An 18,696-nucleotide genomic window follows, 5' to 3' on the forward strand; every position below is an offset into this window, starting at 1 on the left:
TGGTGAGGAGCTCTTGGATGGAATCTTCTCATGGACGAAGGAGTAAGGGCCATGCTGAATTATTTGCTGCTAGCAGGGACTTTGTTCTTGACCAGCTGAACTGGACTAGGTGCTTTAAGATTTTCTCAGCTTTTGCAGTTGTATACTAAGACCCTTTCCAAACAGGCAGCAATGAACCGATAGCTTTTGCGTAAGGTGTAGCAGAATTTACTGTGCTCTTTTTGGGTACCCTGAGGACATGATGGAACCTTCTCTGCTCACAGCTGCTGTCTGTTTCCACTGTGTAGTCCTCACCCAAGTTGTGGGTGCTTCTCCTCTCCTGATCTTTCAAGATATTGCAGCAAACCTTTTCCTCTCATTGTCCTCAGAGCTGAGTATTTAGAGAAGAGGTGTTGTATCATAGCATGACATGCAACTGTATGTAGTGCTGTGTTGTGGGATATTCACTGGGCCACGAGGTAGTGTATGTGAGCATGCCCATGTGTCTGTCTGTCAATGCAGCTCACCCTTTCTCCCAGGATTATTTTGCTTCTTGTTTTCTGGGTTGTTACATACTGATAATGGCATAAATTTTCTTGGGATGCTTCCAGGCTCCCATGCTTCTAATGCAGCATCTGATCCATGTTCTAGGTGACAAGCTGCAGGCCACCTGGGTTCAATTCTCTCTTTGCCATAGACTTTCTGCTTGACCTTGGCAAGTCATAAAATGATTTTTCCAACACTTCTTTTTCTTGTCACCAATCAGATGACAGGTTATTAGAAGCAAAAGCCAAATGCTAAGAGAATAGCAAGAATGAGGCATGCTGGCCATTCATGAAGTCATTCAGGTGTTCTGTGTGGTTGTGCTTGAGGAGTAATAACATAGAGTAATTACAGAATGTTCAAGAGCACAGCTACATTGGCAGAGCTGCCCAGTGAGAATATGGTCTGCATGTCTACAAGTCTTTGCTGGGCTGGGTATGTTTACTGCCTTCTCTTCCTAGTGTAGGGCCATTGCCTTGTTTACCCAGCGACAAAAATGAGGACAGTATAGTGTTGCATCAGTTTAAATGCATCTATATAAGAGTTTTTGCTGGCACAGTTACGTTAGCAGCTCTCTTTGCCTGGATGAGCTTTGCAGTGTGGGACAAGCCTTGTCTTTGAGTTCCTCAGGGACTTAACCATAACTGGGAAACAGTCATGACTCTCTTCCCTGTAGGTCTGTATGAAGACAAACACATTAAAATGAAGAGTTTCATAAGCTGTAGCTGAAAGGCCATTGAAAAACTTTGACAGAAACAGTATAATTCAAACAAGATTAAGAAGAAGTTAAGTTCATAAGATAACTTGAAACATGAGCACTTCATAAGTGGAAGTAAAACCATGTATGAGGTAGAGAGGTAGATCAGCTCAGCATTTCCCTAATTCTAAATATCCTTGGCAATGCTACTGAAGATACCCATGATTAATGAAGTAAAATGTAAAATGAGAGCATTAAGGTGATATGTTTACTTTTAGCTACTCACTCAGCTTGCACAGTTTTTTGATCAGTGGTTCTCAGTTTTGTCTCTCTAATTGAGTGCACATATAAGTCTCTTTCAGAACAAAATTGTGTAATAGATCCAACTCTACCCTTGAAAGCCTCTGCTGATCCTCTGTGACCTGATCCATTCCTCCACAGATCCAAATTCTATTATATGACGTTTTTTCCACCGTGGCCTCTAAAAGCAGCTCCTTCTCTTGGCCTGAAAACTGATGGCCCAGTTGACCTACCAATTTTGGCTTCAGGAAGAGGCACCGATCCCACTAGTTTCAGAAACAAACATTCTTTGTGGCTGCTTCCCTCAAGTCAGCATTTCACATCAGTGCATACTTGGCCTTTACACTTTCAAAGCAGCTTCTTTCTTTCTTTCTTTCTTTCTTTCTTTCTTTCTTTCATTCTTTCTTTCTTTCTTTCTTTCTTTCTTTCTTTCTTTCTTTCTTTCTTTCTTTCTTTCTTTCTTTCTTTCTTTCTTTCTTTCTTTCTTTCTTTCTTTCTTTCTTTCTTTCTTTCTTTCTTTCTTTCTTTCTTTCTTTCTTTCTTTCTTTCTTTCTTTCTTTCTTTCTTTCTTTCTTTCTTTCTTTCTTCTTTCTTTCTTTCTTTCTTTCTTTCTTTCTCTTTCTTTCTTTCTTTCTTTCTTTCTTTCTTTCTTTCTTTCTTTCTCTCTTTCTTTCTTTCTTTCTTTCTCTCTCTCTTTCTTTCTTTCTTTCTTTCTTTCTTTCTCTCTCTCTCTTTCTTTCTTTCTTTCTTTCTTTCTTTCTTTCTTTCTTTCTTTCTTTCTTTCTTTCTTTCTTCTTTCTTTCTTTCTTTCTTTCTTTCTTTCTTTCTTTCTTTCTTTCTTTCTTTCTTTCTTTCTTTCTTTCTTTCTTTCTTTCTTTCTTTCTTTCTTTCTTTCTTTCTTTCTTTCTTTCTTTCTTTCTTTTTTTTCTTCTCTTCTCTTCTCTTCTCTTCTCTTCTCTTCTCTTCTCTTCTCTTCTCTTCTCTTCTCTTCTCTTCTCTTCTCTTCTCTTCTCTTCTCTTCTCTTCTCTTCTCTTCTCTCTCTTCTCTCCTCTCCTCTCCTCTCCTCTCCTCTCCTCTCCTCTCCTCTCCTCTCCTCTCCTCTCCTCTCCTCTCCTCTCCTCTCCTCTCCTCTCCTCTCCTCTCCTCTCCTCTCCTCTCCTCTCCTCTCCTCTCCTCTCCTCTCCTCTTTTTTTTTTTTTTTTCCCCCAGATACTTGGGGGAAAGTTCAGAATGTCTGAAAGATGTGAGTGCAGTGTGATGTCAGGGGCTGTATTGCTGGCACCATAGCATAAACATGCTTGTTTCATAAACTGTTGGCTAAGGAAGTTCTTAGGAAGCTGTGGAAAGACTACCTGGAATATCAACAAAGGTGTTACGTGTGAATGAGCCACCTTCATCTTTGCAGATCTCAAATCCTTCTCCTGCAAGGTGCTTTGGGCATTTTAGGGAGTGGTAAGTGAACCACACCTCCTCTTCCAGATTCTTCTCACTGACCCACCACTGGGCCTCAATTTTGCCAAGAAAAAATCTTTTTAAGTTCAGTGTCAACAGGCAAGTGCTGTCTGTTCTCTGAAAGGACAACATGTATCTGAGGGATCTAAAAATATCATTCTGTGTTGAGAACTAGAGAATCTGTGTCCTCCATAGGGACCTGAATTGCAGAGAGTAACTGAAATACAAAATTTATTAACTTTGGCAACAAAATTTATTAACTTTGGCAAGTAATTAATTGCTGGTAGCATGTGAGGACAGTTTTCAGAAAAGATTGCTTTTTGTTCTTGGTTTCTTGAATTAATACATCTGTCTGCTTACCTGCCTACCTCTACTGGGCATGTGTGAAGTGATGACCAAGAAGACAGATCCTGAAATAAATTCTCTGCATAAGAGCTGTGCCTGGCACAGAGAGCTGGGGGCAGATCATCAGGAAACCAAATGTAACTTCGGTGTCATACAGGGACAGGACAGTCATACTGTGGGTTAGAGTCTGCTAAAGGGCAGTTTTCTCTTATGCTACTTATGTATAAACTCCATGGAACCTTAATCTGATGAAGAATCAGATAATAAAACAGAATTCTATTGAGACCTCTGCCCTTGTTAAGACATCTTTCCCACTGGGAAGTTCTCCTCTGTCTTTGCACTCACAGTCTTGACAATATTCATTGAGTTATGCAAGATGGCAGGGATGGAAAAAAGACTGATGAGTGGTATCTGCTTCGCAGGACATTTCTTCCAGCCCAGGAGTCTTTCCATCTCATTTCGCACCCTGTCCTTTTATAAATAACAGAGAGGAACTGGACTGTAGCATACAAGTCATGTTGCTTTTGGGTTTGTTTTTTTTTTTAATAGTATGCAGTATGCACTGGATTCTGACGTGAACAGCAGCAAATGCTCTGTAAAGGGCTTTTTGCCTGGCAATACAAAGATTTCTGTGCCCCAGTACGGTTCTGTCTCTGTCTTCTGGTGGGAGGCCTCAGCATGGGGAAACTTGTCCTAGGAAGGCAGAACAACAGGGCAGGAATTAGTAAGATGCAGAGGAGAGTGGCTCCATATTAACGGCCATATAGGCTCTGACAGCCTCACACCAATGGGCCACTCTCCTCTACAGGGAGTTTATGAGGCCCTGGCTTGTGTGGCCACCTCCACTTATGAATGAAAATCAAAACCAGATTGATGTCCCCCTCCTAACAGCAGCTGCCTGGTTTTTTTTTTTTTTTTTGCATAAATCGTGCTCCCCTGCCCCTCTCCAGGGGAGCTCCATAAAATAAATGGATTCATTACATGCGGATTTCCTTTTCCTTCTTCTCTGGAGAAACAAAGAACCTATTAGACACAATATGGAAATGCACATACGCGTGCACACATGTGCAGTCAACATGAAAATGTGCACGTGCACATGCAGTGTATAAGCTCTCTCCCAGCTCCATACCCAGACACTGCCATAAAATACGTGCAGAAATCCCTTCTTCTTTACGTGCACAGGTCTGTACAACCCAACACACAACCCTGTATTTATTCGCCCAGATCTGCAACTTAAATTCTAAACTAACGAGGACAGGAAAGCCCAGGGCAAGTTGCCTCCTCCCAGAAGGTGCAGCACTGAGAGTGTGCTGGGTGGAGATTGCTTTCTTTTGCCAAAGCCTTCCCCGGTGCCCAGGAGCTGTGCTTTTGCTTAAGGGCCCCGTCCTCCTCAGAGCAGTGCTTGCAACAGGCTGCGTGCATGGGAGTTGGTAACCACAGGAGCTGGGAGGCTGCCAGCTCTCCCTCCAGCTGAAGTAGAGGAGGGTGCTTTGTGGCTGAGAAAAGGCAGAGGGTTGAAGGTAGGGAACTGGCTGGATGCCCTTCATTCCCCTCTTCTCCAGGTGGCGGCAATACTGGCACAAGAAACAGCTGGCAAAAACACACCTTGCCTGGAGATCTCTGCTTGTGTGCAGCAGCCAGGGATGCAAATCTCACACACCTGTATACTGGGGTGAGGGACACTCTGGAAATCCCTTGCTGGGAAGGCTGGAGGTGTGTATGTTTACCTTCAAGATGCTGCTGTAAGATGCTAGCTCCAGGATAAGTACATGGGGATGTTCACATTGGATGCTAAACCTAGGTCAGAGCTTGGGTTTGAACACTAATTTGCTTCCCATGCAAACTGTCAACCCCCTAGCCCACAGGTCCAACACTCTCCAACTTCAGTTTGGGGGCTCTGAAAATGCAGCCTCAACAAGGTGCTGTGCTGTAGAAAGAGCCAAATTACAGCAGCACTGGGAACCTTTACCAGCTCTGAGTTACCTCTGCTCACCTGACTAGGGAGCCAGCAAAGGAGAGGAGATGGAAGAGGGGATCTGCTTTCTCTCCCTGGCATGAGGGGATGCTGTGCCTTGAGACAAGAGAGAGGGACACAGAGCTCAGCTGGAGGGTGGGAGGCAGGCACCACAGTGACATTTGCTTGTTCAAAGCCTAGGGCCATGCTGAGGATATGCCAACACTACCCGAGCTGGACTGAACTCTGCCAGAACTCTGGTGTTCAAGGGAAGAAACTGAACATCATCCTCCTTTTTCATCCAAAATTCATATTACTGTAGAGCTCTTTTTAGCCTTTTTAGGAAGCAGTGGTGTAAATTTAGGAGGGCATAGCAGCTGGCTGGAGGCAAAAGACTCATTCAAAATAGAGCTGGGGAGAAGAATATTGACAACAGAAAGAGTTCAGATACACAATTCAAGACCCAAATCTCTCAAATCATCCTCACTAGTGTGAGGATGTACTGAGGTGTTTTTTTCAGGCCTGCAATACTGGACTTTCAGGTGACCGTCAGGTTCCATTGCTGGCTTTTCCTAGCAGCTATGAAGAGTAGGAACTTTGCCTTATAAGATGTATGTTTTCACATAATTGAGTGAGTCTGAGAGCTGGAGCTTCAAGAAAAACAGTGATTCAAATAGGATCTGATGAAATCTAGGAAGTCAGCAGCACTGGGGGAAACAGACCCATGCACAGGAGGGCTTATGAAGAGCTGCTGAGCAGAAGTCCTGTAGCAGAGAAGCTATCAAGAACTTAGATACATGGGAGCTTAAGGCAGTTTATATTGCCTTAAATTCAGTATTCTGCACTTCAAGATTTCAGACATTTCAAGTTGGACCACAAAAATTTGTGATAACTTCAAAATAATGAGCTTTTAAAAATAAATAATGCTGTAATTTCTCTCTGTTTCTTGATTTCTGAGCCTTAGAGTTGCCTTCAAATTGTGTTTTGTAGTTTTCCCCAAAGTGAAGAGTACCAGAGGCTTCTATCATGTAGGAAAGATGTTGCACCAGGGTCACAGTTTTCAGTTTTTCCCACTATCAAGAGGACTAGAAACTTGTCTTATATAGAAAATGTGTTTCTCACCTAATCATCTGTCATCAGGATCTGGAGCTTTAAGGAAAACAGGAACAGCGTAATGAGACCCACAACTCATCACAAGCACTGTCAATGCTACTTCAAATGGCTTCACTTCACTGGTGCCTGCAAAGACTTCGTGTATGCAAATATGAAGACTGCAATTGTGACCCTGGAAACACTGGCCTGAAATGGCCAAACTGGGTGAGCTCTGAAATCCATTAATTCCTGGATCCTGTCTCTGTTGCTCTGATGCTTTCTCTGATTCATTTACCAGATGCTTCAGGGGAAGGTACAGGAACTTTGCAGTAGGCAGATGTAACATAATCTGTTCCATACTTTACACCACTTTCTGGCTCCTACCTGTTGGAGAAGGGATTGGGACCAGAAGTATGAATTTTTGTCATCTTTTCCAAAAGCATTGTAAGCTATCATTATTATGCTTTTTTTCCCCTCCCCCCCCCCCTCATCCACATAATTGCTCAATCTCTTTGTAAGGTTTACTGAACTCTTCGCTTCTGCAGCTTTGTGTTTCAGGGATGTGTGTCCAATTAGAGGTGATGTGAAGAAAATACTTTACTTGGATTAAGTTTGGACTGGACACTTCTTGAACTTGCTGAATATCTGTTCACCCTTGTGTGTCCAAGGACAATGGCAACAGCCAGGTGTCTTTTTATCTGTGAGTATTTTGTATACTGTCATCAGGACACCTTCTGGTCGCAAGAATTTGTGGTGCTGGGATCACTGGTGCCACTGAATCTCTTTGATTGAGTCTCCTATGTACTTCACCTGCTTCCTTTTACAAGCCCTCCTTCACCCCAGTGTTTTTCAGACCCTACATGTGTTACCTGATAGCTGAGGCAGTCTCTTGTCTGTTTCCTGCTGTGACCTTTTGCATCATGTCCCAATGCAGGGGGGTTGGAACTAGATGATCTTTAAGGTCCCTTCCATCTCTAGCCATTCTATGATTCTATCAGCATCTGCTCCTTTTTAGACTATAATCCCTGTGGCTGGGGTGAGCTTTTGTGTATTTATATTTGTGCCTTCAAACCATAATTTCAACTGGAACCTCTGTGCTCTGCTGTAGTGCATACCACAATTAGTAAAAATTCACACTTCAATTATAGTAATGGTACTGCCATTCACAGGATTGAGTTGAGATCTCCTTCTTGGTGACCTGGTGCTCATGCTTGGTGATGGTGCTCAACTGCAAAGCCCAGCCAGGTCAGTGGTGGTGAGCAGCACCCCAGATGCTCCATGGGAAAGCAGAGGGCACACCATTCTCTCTAGAAGCAATCCTGCCTCTGTCTCCCTACTTTGTCCCTTATCTCCAAGGACATTTGTATGCAAATAAGATCAAAGGCTCTGAGATGTGAGACAGACTGCCTGAATATTCACCAGCAGGCAGTGAAGGGCTGTGCACTTCAGAGCAACTCATCCTCAGCTCACAAATGAGTGAGGAAGGATGGATGGATGCTGGGGATCAAGCCCTGACCCTTCTTTGACAATCACCTCTCTTTTCTTACACTTGGGAGGAACTTGCTGCTGTTTGTTGAACTTCCCCTTTGAATGGAAAATCCAGCTGGAGATGTGTCTGTGATACCTGACACTGGTAATTCATGGTATATTGGTCAGTTCTGCAAATTGGAGTGGGAGCACAAACAGCCCCTCATGACTTACCAGACACGTGTGGGCTTCAGTAGTCACACGGTGTGTGGACTCCTTGGAGAGGAAAAAGAAACCTTTCCAAGCAGCAGTGGGTGAGATGTGGGAGTAGAGAGGGGTGATGTCTCCCTTGTTTGGATCTGAGCAAGGGGGCAGGTGAGGTTTGATAACTTGTGGATTTGCTCAGGCCCAGGAGCTGGTGGGGATTTAGAGGTGATGTGCTGAGCAGCTGGCAAGGGAGCTGGTCTGCTAGAAGGAGGGAGGAGGATTTTGTCTGTGCTTGTGTGGGGCTTTTTTGGCTTCCTCCTCACTGCAGTCTGCTGCCATGGACTGGGACTGCAGCTGCCACTGCAAAGTTCAGCCTGGGGTTCCTCTTGGAGAATAGCTTGTGGCTTTGATCAACCACAGCCATGTGGTTCACCTGGAGGTAGACCCAAGCCCTGCTGCTCTGATAGCCCTGTGGGAGCCAGGACTTGATCTTGGGGCAAGGAGAAAGATGCTGCTCGGCCCAGTTGCTTCTGGTGTGAGATAGGTGTTCAGCTTCAGTATATCAACCCTGCTGCCCAGACCACCCTGAAAATCCCTGCATGGGAAGAAAGGGACAAAAGACTCTTGGAGACAGCAGCGTCCCGGCTCTCCGGGAAGAACCCGCAGGTTCTCAGGGCAACATGGAGACACAAACGACCAAGGCAGCTAGGGAAGCATCCTGCATCTGCCAGCCTCTGTCTTCTATGCCTGTCCCACTGAAGGAGGCATTGGGCTCCTCCTATGTGTTTGTTATGTCCTGGCAAATTACCTGTGTCTCGCCACTCCTTCCCCAGCAGCTGGGGCAGGCAGCAATAAAACCTGTCTGCATCTCAAGCAGTGCTGCTTTCAGGTTTATCTATTCCATGTCCCAGCTGGTGACCGCCTGGAGGAAGGTATAGCAACGACAGGAGGGTAATACTCAGTCTGTTTACAGTCCATGAAGATCTTCCCTGCCATTCACAATACACTGTGCCATGGGTTAAAAGATCTGAGGAGTGCATGTTGGAAACTGCCTCCAGGTTGTCTTCTTTGAGGTTTAGTGCCTTTCACTGTGATATTTGGGCACTAACCGAAGTGTTGAGGGCTTGAAGCCTCAAATCATAGAGCTCTTACTGGCTTCTGGGTGTGCCCGCTGGCCCTGCCTGCATCCAGACACAAAGCCACAGCTATCCTCTGGTTTGCAGACAGGAAATTCTCTCCCAGTAGTAGAAGTCTGAAGGTAGACTCAGGTCTGGCAGCCTGCATGGCCTATTAAAAACCAGCCATATAAAATATGAGCTAGGAAGCAAAATGCAGTGACATAAGAGAAAGAGGAGGAAACCACCAATTAGGAACAGCCCCTGAGGGGATGCTTTCTCAGGAGCCAGGAGGCACTCTGCCAACAGGGCTTTTGGAGCAGGATGGGGCTGGCTGGAGAGGGCAGAGCCCGGGGTAGCTGCCTTGCACAGAGCCTTTCTGCTGTCATGAGGGTGTCCTGCAGCCCAGGAGCTGCTGTCCTGGAGCAGGGCACTGAAGGATTGCTCCCTGGCTGGGCAAGGGCTATCGCCCTGGGGTGGGAAAGAAGAGCAGGAAGAGTGCTGGGAAGGTACAGCCCTCCTTAGCCTATGGCAGTGAGCTAGAGATGGGGAATTCTTTCCTCCAGATAGCAGCTTTGCCAAGGAGCAGTTGGAAGTAGCTTGCACAGCTTTCCTGGTAGCCAAGTTTCCTATGGCATGGCAAAGGTGTGCCCGGCCCCAGGGATGCTGTTATTGTCTGTTAGTAGTGGTGGAAGAGTGTGGTTTGTGGTGGGGGCCGTGCTCCTGATAAGGAGCACCAGGACACTGAGGGCTGAACGACCAGGATGTGGCTTCTGGACCATGTGCTTTCTGCAAGACACAAGAGCAGTGAGTGTGCAGTGTGGGTTTTACATTCTCCAGTTCTGTCTTGTTTTTCAGTCTTCCTGGAGATTGCAGCTTCTTACCAGCCTAGGGACATGCTTAGGCAATGGGGTATGGAGGGGAGATGAGGTGAAATCCTTACATGGGGCCACTGGGTGCTGCCTGTAGGGACTGTCCAGGGCCTGTGAGGAACAAGGACTGCAGCAGGCAACCTAAAGCACCTGACAGCCCATCTGCTTTTTGGGGTGCCAGTGGGAACTTTGTAGAAGGTTTAGGTCCCACTGTTTTCTCAGCAGTGAGCTGGCTCATCAACTGGCTGCCCAGACAGTTTTTAGTATCTCCTGTGGTCACCATTTGCTACGCTCGTAGTGGGCACCTGGCTGACCTCTGCAGAGGTTCAGCATTTTGCTTCAGCTCTTTAATGACTGAGTGTGTGCTTTGGGAGCAGCTCAGCCACCCTCACTGCTCCCCCTGAGTGAAAGAAACATGAGCAGTGCTGCAGGTCAGGCCTGCAAGGTGAGGGTCACTGCAGTAATAGTGAGCACAGTTGCCACCCAGAGTGCTGTGAGCAATGTGGCACAAGGTATTTTGAAGATGCTTTAAGTGAGAGCTGCTTAAATATTTACTTGGCTTGAAGCAGGGACCCAGATCTCAGTCTCTGGTGTCCTGGGCATTTTCCCCATCCTGCAAATTTCTGTGTGCAGGTGCTCTCCCTCTTCCCAAGGAGCCATTTTATGTTGTGTAAGGGATGCAGTATTCATTAGGTGAAGGATTTGAGCACAAGCCTTATCCTGTCAGAGGTACCATAGCAGTGTAATTAACCAGTCTCTCTGGTCCATTTGATGCAGACAATGAATCTGGGTCTCCAGCATTCTTCTTGAGTACCTAACCTTGACCTGTGTGATCTCTCAGTTCTCATACATTTCCATAGAAAGGTTAACTTCCAGTAAATTGGTATTTTTTATTTAACACTAAAAAATGCTTACTGAGAAATATCAGAAGAGATCTAGTCCAGACATGTCAGTGTTCTTCCCAGAAGAGAACTTGTAGTAGAAATCATCTTGCACAAGCTGAATCTAACAGAGAAAAAAATGTACTGCAAAGTTACCAGTAAGCATTTCCCTACTCGTGTATGTGACTGAAAAAACAGAAAGGGGCTTTAGTTTGACACACCAGATGATAGAAATCGTATTTTCTGCCTGAGTACCCATATCTAGTATGAACAGCATGATGAAAAGGGAAACAAGAAGTGAATAGATGATAGGAAGATATCTTCTGAGTCATTTTAAAATGAACAGGAAGTCTTGATGATTCAAGATTTGGCACCTTCTCTTGCTGAACCCAATGGCACATCCTAGTGCCAAGAGAAAGCAGGCTGTAGGAAGTACTGTCTTCCGGCTGAGATAACAGACCTGTGATCTTCCTCTTTATTGCTGAGGAGTCCAGTGGTATTTTTCATGAGAAAGTAAAGCCCTGTTCATAGTATCCTGAACAAGACTGCATGGAAATCTTCACCATCTCGTTTACAAACTGCAGTGAAACGCCTCCTCATTTCAAACACACTTTGCTCTGCGATAGTGTGCACCTACATTAATTTTTTAGTCTATTTGAGGAGCTAATTCTCTCACTTGTTAGAACAAATTATGTTTCTAATTGTTGTTGTGTTACTTACAGCCTTTATTTTCCCCTGTCTTTGAAGTGCTGAGAAGCAGAGCCACTCTCAGTGGCTGTTTGTGGACAACACTGTTGTCTGGTGTGTGCATTTTGCTCCAGATAAAGTCAAATTGTGCTACTCTAACTTCCTTTTGGAAATGAATGGGAGAAATCTTCTTGTGACCCCAAATCTAATTCATGGATGCTGTGGACCTCAGCTATTGTGATGTTAATTAATAATGGCAACCATTATTCTTTCTGTGCTCATCATTTTTGGAGCAGTGCTCAGCTATTGTGCTTCTCCAGCTTCTCCCCTTTCCCTCTGCCTCTCTCTTCGCATATGTCTGTATGTTCCTCTTGCCCACTGTCCAGGTACCTTTGGGATAGCACAGATTTGTCTACAGCCCAAAATCCTGTTGTGACTTGATGAAAATGATCCAGCAGTGGTGAGAATCTAACATTTCACAGCCAACTCAACAAAAAAAGGTCTCTGTGTAGATGACTCGTTTAGTTTCCTTTTACCTAGGGCAGCTAAAGGATTTCCAGTTGGTTGCCCCATTAGCCAGGGTGTCTCTCTGTGGATGTGTTGAAATTGCACACATAGCAGCAGTCACAGTTGTTGCACTGGTGAACTAAAGAGGGCACTTGAGGCTTTTGAGCAGCAAAGATACAGTCCTGAGAAAGAGCTAACATATGGAAACCATGCAGACCATCCCTGACCTGCTGGCTGTTGTGGGCCTCATCCCCACTGCCTCTGCCAAGCCCAGCCATAGGAATGATGTCAGTGAGTCGCTCTAGGGGGTTCTGGAGAGCAGTGAAATGCACCCAGTGAAGTCAATGATGACATTTCCAGTCCTGGGGGGTTACACGACCATGGATTGCCCCCACGCCTATTCTGTTGGACACAGATCTGGAAGCAGGACCCTTCAGCTCCTTGAGTACTGCTCATTAGACCTGGGAAAAGAGCCAAAGGGGAATGAAGGAGACTTCAACTGGTGTGAATCCCAGCTGCATGTCAGCTTAGCAACACAGGTTTTCGTAAATACATTGTCCATAGCTCTGTGCTCTCTGCTGTTTTTTGTTTTGTGTGGGGTTTTTTAATGTTGGGTTTTTTTTTTTTTTTTTTTTTTTCCTGCATGCAGAGGCCTATGTGGGAGCTGGGGCCACCCCTAGGGCCGCTGACTCATTGTGTCCAAGAAAGTTGTGGAAATGCTGAACCTATCAACCATGGGGCTTTACCAGGAACCTCCCAGGTGCTGTTCCTCACAACTGAACACACAGCTCCTCACAACTCCCACAGCTGTGGGAGTGGTTCTGTGGGTCCTGCAGAAAGGAGGGCAAGAAGCCTCTTCTCATCTTCATAAGCAGCCACCCAGTGTCTGATGCACTCTGGCTGCATCTGCTGGGGAACTGTGCTGCAATATATGAATGCCAAATGGTGAACTCCTTAAGACTAAAACTTTGAGGAGAAAAAACCTTACATTCAGTTTGGGTCAAAGGCTTTTCCTCCATCCTTCTGAGATGTATTTGACCACAGATCCACTTGGTATTGAGCTGGGCATGAGTTGAGGATCCTGTTGTCCATGTTTTGAAGGAACGATATGCATGGATGAAGTCAGACCCCCCTTTTGCTTTGTCGCACTATTTGTAGGCACCTCCACAGCCTCTGCTGGGCTCAGTGGATGGAACAATAGTTTTTCGTAACACTGATGCCAACCAACTGGAGCAGGACTCCAGGGCTTCCCTTCCAGCTTTAGGAGAGGAATTGATCTAATGGATGAAGTAGTCCCTTGGGAGAAAAGATGGCTGAAATAATGTCTCAGCAGTGGGAGGGGTTAAGGCTGGGTGGCCAGGAGAGGGGACAAGGAGCCAGGATTTATGGTCTGTAGCCCTATCTATAACAGAGAATATTTTTCTGATTGTGCTGGCAGAGGACATGGGTCAAGACTTACCAGTGTTATGGACAAAACACCCAGAAACTTTGTTTGCCTTTGATTCTGGTCTGGGTTCATTCAGCTTTAGTCTGAGGCCAGATCCAAACCCACTCCTTTCCCTTTGAAATGTTTTTTTGCTATTGGCATAAATGAGAAAAAAATTACTTCATTGCCTCCCTGAGTAAACAGATCCCACACCATCCTCAGAAAGCAAAAGCTGAGGATTCATTTTCCTGAGGATCCACAGCAGATGAATCAGAAAGCTGAATTTTTCTTGCGTGTGAGACTGAGCTGGGCTGACGAGAGCCAGGGAGATGAATGGGGAGGGCGGAAGCAGCGTCAGAAGCCGACAGCTCTGCGTGTGCGCTGGGTCTGAGCATGGCCCAGGAGCAGGGAGAGCTCCAGCTCTGGGCCTTGGGGTAGCTCAGCTGTTGAGTCAGCTGGGTCTGGGACTTTGCAAAGAAGCGAGGGGGCAAGGCTGAGCAGAAAGGCAAAGTGTGCCTGTGTGAGAAAGAGGTTTCACCTCTGGCAGCGGGCCAGCCAAAGGAGGGGGTTACATTACTGCAGGCCTCAGAAAGAGGCTGTCAGGCACACACGTGCTGGCTTGCACACGCACGCTCTTGCTCACACTCACGTAGCACTAACAGAGCATGGAGGCTGCTCCCAGGGGCCAGCCCTGCTTCACGCTGGTCCTGTTAATGGCCAACATCTGGTGAGGTAGCTGGGGTGTGGAGACAGCTGGGACTGGCAAAGCCTTTCCCTGCTCTGAGTGGAGGGGAGGGCTGAGGGCCGGGCTGTGGTGGGCTGGGGAACGCTTGTGTCTTCTCTAAGAGCAGCCTGGAAACACTCACTCCTGTTTCCTCTGCGGAGAGCAGAGGTTGAGCAGCTTTCCACTTTTTATGGTTTGTGTGTTAAAGAGCCGCTGAAAGACAATAGTGTGAAACCCCAAACCAAAAGTCCTTGGCTGAGCCAGGCCATAATAGCCAAGCAGGTTTTGTCAGCCCAAGGCTGGTTTTTCCAAGGGCTTAGCTTTGGTACGGAGCATGGAAGCACAGATAGCCTTGATACAGGTCTTAAGTAAGGATTTTTAATGGATTTTTCAAAATGGATGTGGGGTTTTTAGATTTGGGTTTGCCTCATCTTCCCATTGGAAGAAGTGGAGAGAAGGCAGCCCAGCAGCATCCCTCCCTGCAGAAAATCAGTGGTGTTTTGCCCCTGGGGAGGAGTGTTCACTGGTGGGTGATGGTGACCTTGCTAGAGGGTGTGTGGATTCACCCTGCTCCTGCCTGCAATGGTCCTGCTCCTTGCGTGTTCCCTGAGGTTTGACAGTAAGTGTGGTGGGGTAGAAAACACGCTGGTAAGGAAATATGGGAATACTTTGTATTTCTTAAACTAGAGTCATTCTTCATCTGGGGGAACTCCTCTTGTCAAGGTGGGTGGCTGTTCCCCCTGCCTCCTGAAAGCTGCACCCAATCTCACCCCTAGAATTTATCTGCAGGGGGCTCGGGTGGTGATGCTCACACCCTGCCCAGCTTGGAAAATCCCTGTCCTCCTCATCGGAGCTCCAGGCGTTGGAAAACTCCCCCATGTCTCAGCCTGCCTGAGCCTGGGCTTCAGCTACCCTGAGGCAGTTCTTAGCAAACATACCAGAGGCTGTCTGGGCATCAGAAAAGTGATATTATCCAGCTCTGCTGTTTTCTTAACCTCCTCCTTGGGAGTACAGGTAGGAGGGCTGAGAGGTGGGGAGAGAGATGCACGGTACGAAAAGGTAGAAGAAAGAAAAATGGTCTTTTACAAATAAAAATCAATTTTTTTTTGGTGGATGTCATTTCTGCCTGCCTGGAATGGGACTCCTGAGGAATGGGGCCTCCTTTCCTATAGCTTAACATGACCATCCTTTCTGCTAGCTGCACCCATGCTGCTGAGATGAGGGTTGTGGGGACTGAGTAGGACAGTCAAGGCTGGGAATGGTGTACACCTAGGAGAATGCACCACGGGCTGTGGTACTAGTCCTTGAGAATGGAGACCCTCCCCAGCATTCTTGCCCCTCTCATCATCTCACCTCCATTTGCCCTGCTTATGAGACACTGGGTTGTGAGGGCTGAAGTGAACATCAGGTGTATCTTTTTCCCCACCAGTGTCCTCAAACCAGAGCCTCCCCCCCCCCAGGGGTCAGCAAGGCCAGGCTCTGCAGTTATTCTCTGGCTTTCAAGTTGAGTGTGGGACCACAGAGGAAGGCTGAGGTTAGAATGTGGCCGTGTGTCTAATTACTCCCTGAGACCTGCATACGTGTGGCACACTGTCACTGGACACAGTCCACACGTCCCCACTTGCTCACCACTGACTCACAGCAGACTGGAAAAGTACAATCCCCCTCTGATGCTGGGATGGAGATGTAAGTGCTCTCTAGTAATATGTGAGTAGTGTATGTGAGCAGCCAATCAGGACCTTTGGTGTCTGACACTGTGTGTTTGAAGACTGGGATGTTTATTGTATGATTGTGTTGAGTTCAGTGGGGAATGACTTGGGGCAGACTTTCATGATACGCTTGAGGCTGTTTTGGAATGATACTCATCAGTTCTGAGGACACTGGCTCAACCTCCCTCCCCCTTCCTTCAAGACCATCAGACAGCAGTTGGGCAATCAAAGTCCTAAATTTCAGGTATTGAGGTAACAAGGGAAGTCTTCTTTCATCATGTAACATTTTGGCTAAGAGGGAAGGAATTCATCCTGGTGGGTGTTTGAGGGGGAGCACTGCCTGGAAGTTGACCTGTCTGGGGCATCGCAACAGGCAATCCACCACCTTGCCAGCATCCTCTCTCCTTGCTGGATACTCCTGTGTGGTGGTGTTAGGACAAAAAGCCCTGCTGAGGGGGATCCTCCACAGGGGACCAACCTCAAAGACTGGGAGGGCGGGCACCAGGTCTTTGCTTAGTGTCAGCGGGATAGCCCATTCAGAACATATGGGCTGGTGATTCCTCTCCCATCAGGAGGCTCTGGATACTGCCAGCTGTTCAGAAGGTTCTGTGTGTTGCTAGTGCTGCCAGCTGTGTGCAGCTGGGCCACAGATGTGCTGCTGTGGGTCACTCACAACAGGCCCACATCTTTGCTGATGGGCTCTGGAGAGAGTCCACAGCGGTCTGAAGTGCAGGTGAGAAACTGGATATTCCTGAGCAATGTGGCCCTTTCTTCAAAGGCCCAGCCATGGGATCAACAGGGGTGTCCTTTACACCTTGTCACCTCACCCCTTTGTACTTGCACACTTAGGGGCATGAAAGAGATGACCGGTCCTCTGAAGTGTCAGACTGGGAGGACTGGATAGGCAGAGTCTCCGTCTGATGAAGGGTTGGCTCTCAAGTACAATTCCCCAGGCGCTGGTGCAGACTGGTTTTATAGGCTGTGACATTTAGATAGAGTAGTTATGTGGCTGCAGGGTGTTGCTGCTGTATAGTACTGTGACTGAGGCTGCTTCACCACTGTCCTCTCCACTTGGCCTTTCATCAGCAGAGGAGAGGAAGCAAGACCTTGGTGAAGGGAAGGGCCAGGAAGCTATCTGAGCATCTTGACACAGGGATGACCCCTGCGTTGACTCCCCTCATGGGGACATGTTTACTGTCACCTAAAGGCTTCTGTCCATGAGTGATCCCAGGTTAACAACACCTCCTCACATGTGCATGTGTTCTTCCTCCTATTAGCACAAACAGGAGTTTCAGACAGAGCAATGGCCTGATATGACATGGGGTTTATAGAGCCAGAGGTACCTTAGGCATCTGAGATGCAGCTGCCAGTCCTTGCCTTATGGTCACCTACCAGTCTACATGACTTTTAAACTCCTGCTAGAACTAGGCTGCTGTGCAGCCAGAGTAGTGAAGAAGAAGACTTTGATCCTGTGATGTATTTCTCTGAAATGGACCATGCTGACCCTCTGGCTCTGTGCTCCTGACCAGCTTGACCACGGGTACCAAAGTTTATCTTCATCTAGCATGCACAGATGAAGACTGCTGATTCTTGCTTGTCACTGAGTCCCATCCAGACTTGTTTGAATTAATCTGCTGGCTCTGCTGGTTTGGATTGACCTCTCGGGCTCAGGGCCAGAGTATGTGCTAGGGCTGTTTGTAGCCTGAAAGCCTTGGCATAGGTGGTTGTCTGCATCATGGATGGGTGTCCAGGTGCGTGACAGAGTAGGGGTGAATCTGGTTGCTGAGCCGGAGCAGTTGGTTTAATACTCTCTACTGTTTGTTAGCTTGTTACACAGTCAAGCTGGCGTGTCAGGCTTGGGGAGCCCCAGTGAGACCACTCGTGAGGGCAGGGGGCTGTGTTTAACCCTGCAGGTGGCAACTGCGTGCCGGGAGGCTGAAATCTGTGCAGGAAGCCCCATTCCCAACCCAAAAACCGAGTGTGGTTTTCTGGCAGTACAAATGGGTTCATGTCTGCACGGGAAGGAAGGAGGAGGGGACAGCTACTCCTTACGCCTCTTCGGGAAAGGACGGGACAGGCAGAGGTTTCCCCCGCGTCTGTGATGCTGACGGGCTCCGCAGCTGCATCCCGATCCCGATGCCGTGCTGGCGAGACTCCTCTGAGTCACGGTGCGTCTGCACGCTGCGCAGCCCGGCTCCTTCCCGAGGCACGCATGGGAGAGAGCTCTGTGCTTCATCCCTTCCTTCATCAGTGCCTGCACGTAAACTGTCCCTCCGGTCACCCGGCCTCTGAATCACAGAGGTCGGGTCCTGGCTTCAATCTGGGGGATTTCCCAGTATCCAGAGCATAGGTTTGCGTGCAGAGAAGTTTCCTTGCAGGCAGCTGAAAGTTGTCTCCAAGGGGACGTTTCTGGACAAGCAGGGCTGACAATGTTCCTGAGTGGGTGACAGTCTCTGAGGGGCTTTTGTGAGGTCCGTGCCCCAGTGAGCACAGGGACAGAGGGTGCTGGCTGAGGTTGCTGGCTGTTTCTTCACCCCTGGGTGTTGTGGCTTTTGCCCAAGTGCATCCTTATTTTTCCCTGAAGTTCAGGGTGTCTCTAAAGCCATCTCCTTCCACCGGACGGAGCCCTGACACTGCTCTCTTCCAAGGGGGTGTATGAAAAACCTCTGGGTGGATGGGGCTGTGTGGGGCTGTGACACCCCGGTGGGGGCCACTGCCATCCCTTAAATGGATGGTTT

This window comes from Heliangelus exortis, chromosome 3, assembly GCF_036169615.1.
Source record: "Heliangelus exortis chromosome 3, bHelExo1.hap1, whole genome shotgun sequence".
Classification (NCBI taxonomy): domain Eukaryota; kingdom Metazoa; phylum Chordata; class Aves; order Apodiformes; family Trochilidae; genus Heliangelus; species Heliangelus exortis.